At 35.3% G+C, this 2,939-nt stretch overlaps 1 protein-coding gene across 1 annotated transcript in view; it reads left to right on the forward strand.

Annotated features, from left to right (window-relative positions):
• The window catches only part of LOC106876368 (bone morphogenetic protein 2), a 162,799-nt gene that overhangs the window by 76,197 nt on the left and 83,663 nt on the right, over positions 1–2,939 (forward strand). The window contains exon 2 of the mRNA XM_014924875.2: positions 492–502. The gene's annotated coding sequence lies outside the window, so the exon portion shown is untranslated. The remainder of the gene's footprint in view (positions 1–491; positions 503–2,939) is intronic.

The following is a 2,939-nucleotide window of genomic DNA, read 5'->3' on the forward strand; positions in this document are numbered from 1 at the left end:
CTTTACAAAGGCAAAGAAATCCTCATCACCACCACTACTACTACCACCACCACTACCACCACCACCACCACCACCACTACTACTACTACTACTACTACTACTACTACTACTACTACTACTACTACTACTACTACTACTACTACTATTACCACTACTACTACTCTAAAAAACTTGCAAATTCCGGACCAAATACTTGATAGCATTTAATTACATTGCTGTAAGTTCGGAGTTCAAATCCTTACGAGAGTAATTTCTGATTCACTGAAATAAATAACATTAATATACTAGTAAGCAATTTAATCGATTCTCACCCTCTCCAACAAATATATGTTTTGCGTCTCTGTTTCAAATCTTTAATTCTGCTTCAAATTCCATATAAAATGTTAAACGTTTTTTTCTTTTTGTTTTTTCCTTTTCATGTTCTTTTATTTAAACAACAATTACACCATTTTTAAACTTCTAAACATGGCTTTTTTCTTTTATCCTTTCAGGTTTCCCTTATGTAAGTAGAAACGTTTTTTCACCTTTATGCATACCACATAATTGTCTCTACTTCAAATTTTTTTTCTTTCCGGACTCAACGTAGAAAACGCAATTCGAACATTAACCTTTATCACACTGAATTTTCTTTAGATTTGTTTCCCCTGCCACTGCCCCGTTACTACAGGGAAGAAAATTCATATGCTGCCATGATGCACCTATAGTGTGGTAAAGGTGATGTTGGGCGCTGGATTAGAGGTCATTAACTTTGTGAATTCACTTGACTAAATTTAAATCGCGCCACTGGCTGCTGTTTTTTTATTACTTCTATGGTGTCTCATATTCTGGGGTTTATCTATCTTTTTCTTTTTATCTTTTTTTTTTACTTTTATGCATTTACGAGCCTTGAGTCTGAAAGAATCGCTTTAATTTTTCATAAACCTCAAAAGGAATATTGTAAATTATGTAATATCCGAATGCGGAGTTTCTATGCTTGTCAGGTCGTCTGTCTTCAGGTTTATGCATTTAAATTATATATTTTTCATTTATTTTAATCGAATGAAGCATCTATATAGTAACTAGCACTCCGGTGGTTACATCGAGTATTCCAATTGATCCAATCAATGGAGCAGCTCGCTCGCGAAATTAATGTGCAAGGCTGAGCACTCCACTGACACGCGTACCTTTAACGTAGTTCTCAGGGAGAATCTGACACGGTTAGCCCTTTTGAAATACAGGCACTACTCGTTTATGCAGGCTGAGTGGATTGGAGGAACGTGAAATAGAGTGTCATGCTCAAGGACACAACGCGCCACCGGGAATCGAACTTATGATCTCATGATTGTGAGCCGAATACTCCTAACCACTAAACCACACGCCTTCAGCTATATAGTTTTGTAAGATACAATTATGAGATTATAGTGTGGATGCTTAACTTAAGCAAAGTGACTTTTCGATATGCATTTGTATGTTTCATTATTGTGTGGTTGATGAACTCTTTTGATTGCTAAACTAGGTACCTACTGAAATCTCCAGAACTTCATTCTGTTGGATCTACGTTGCTTTTATATCCCTTTTATATAACTTTTATGTTCTTTGCATTGATAAATTGAGTGAATCCTCATATACATGCATGGGGAAAAGTTTTGGTATAAAATTATGATATTCACGTTGCACTTCACTTAATTCTCAATCTAGTCTTGATGTACGAAAGAACAGTGAGCTTGTCAACCCATCGGGTTCCTTGAGGGTTACTTGAAGTTTCCATTTAGTCAGACTCATTAATAAGAAAATTAGTTGTTTATTTCCAGGTGGACTCTTAACGATCCCACAGAACCAGGATCATTTAGTCTTTCGTTGATATCTAAGATTGCATTATCTAATGTATCATTTCCTTCTTTTAAACGGTAACAGAGTTATTCAAGGGAGACTTAGCTGCTGTTTCTAATTGTCGCAAGAAAATTAGCATTGCTAAAGAACCTTCATAAAAATCTGTTCGACTATGCTTTTATCTGTCACCTATATATTGGAAGAGTACCAGCTATAATATTGAGAAAGATTCTATGAAGTTACCCATCGTTTATCAATAAGTTACCTTCTTTTTCATTAATAAATCGATTTTCTTTTTTCCGTCCAAACTATATATGTATATTTGTCTTAAATACCATATAAACTGCGTTGGCATAAATCAGTTTAGAATAGCAATTCATTTGGGTAAAACTAAGTTATTTTACTTGTTAGCATCAATCCAACCAGAACACCTTCTTAGGGGATTCAATATATTCACATTCACATAGCTTGTGTCTGTTAAAATGTTTTACTAAATCACACCTATAGTTTCCATAGCAATAAGTTGGTGAGAAATGAATATCTCGTCGGACATAGCGCGAGTTTATGGCAATATAATCTAACCAGGATGTGTCTAGTACACACACCCACAGCTAAGTGAACGGAAGCAACAAAGAATTAAGTGTCCTGCCAGAAACTGAACAGCAGATTTGATATCACAACCTAAGTGCCAGCAGGTTGAATAACTTTTCCATTTGTCTATAATCTCACTAAAATGGCCGACCCAGAAGCCCACCTACCTACAACTTATCTATTTGTTGGAAATGCTCCAAACTCTTTAAAACAAAATAGAATTACATCAGTTAAACATAGAATAAATTTGTACAAAAACGAATAAGAAAGAAAATCAAAGAATAAAAGACGGTAAAAAGTCTATGAAGGCACCATGTATTGATGTTTCCTTGGTGGACCGGTTGCAAGGCTAAAAAAACACATTTTCAGTTTCGTCTTTCTGATTTGGTCAGGAAAACAAAAGAAGTGTTCAACTCCACCTTATCGCTTTTTTTAATGTTTATTGTTTTTTCCTCTTGCACATCCTGTTTAGTTGGTATTCATCCCTTTTAGCAAATCTAGATTTCCTGGTGGTTAAACGGAAATACTGCTGCACCCGG

This window comes from Octopus bimaculoides, chromosome 11 (genome assembly GCF_001194135.2).
Source record: "Octopus bimaculoides isolate UCB-OBI-ISO-001 chromosome 11, ASM119413v2, whole genome shotgun sequence".
Taxonomy (NCBI): Eukaryota; Metazoa; Mollusca; class Cephalopoda; order Octopoda; family Octopodidae; genus Octopus; species Octopus bimaculoides.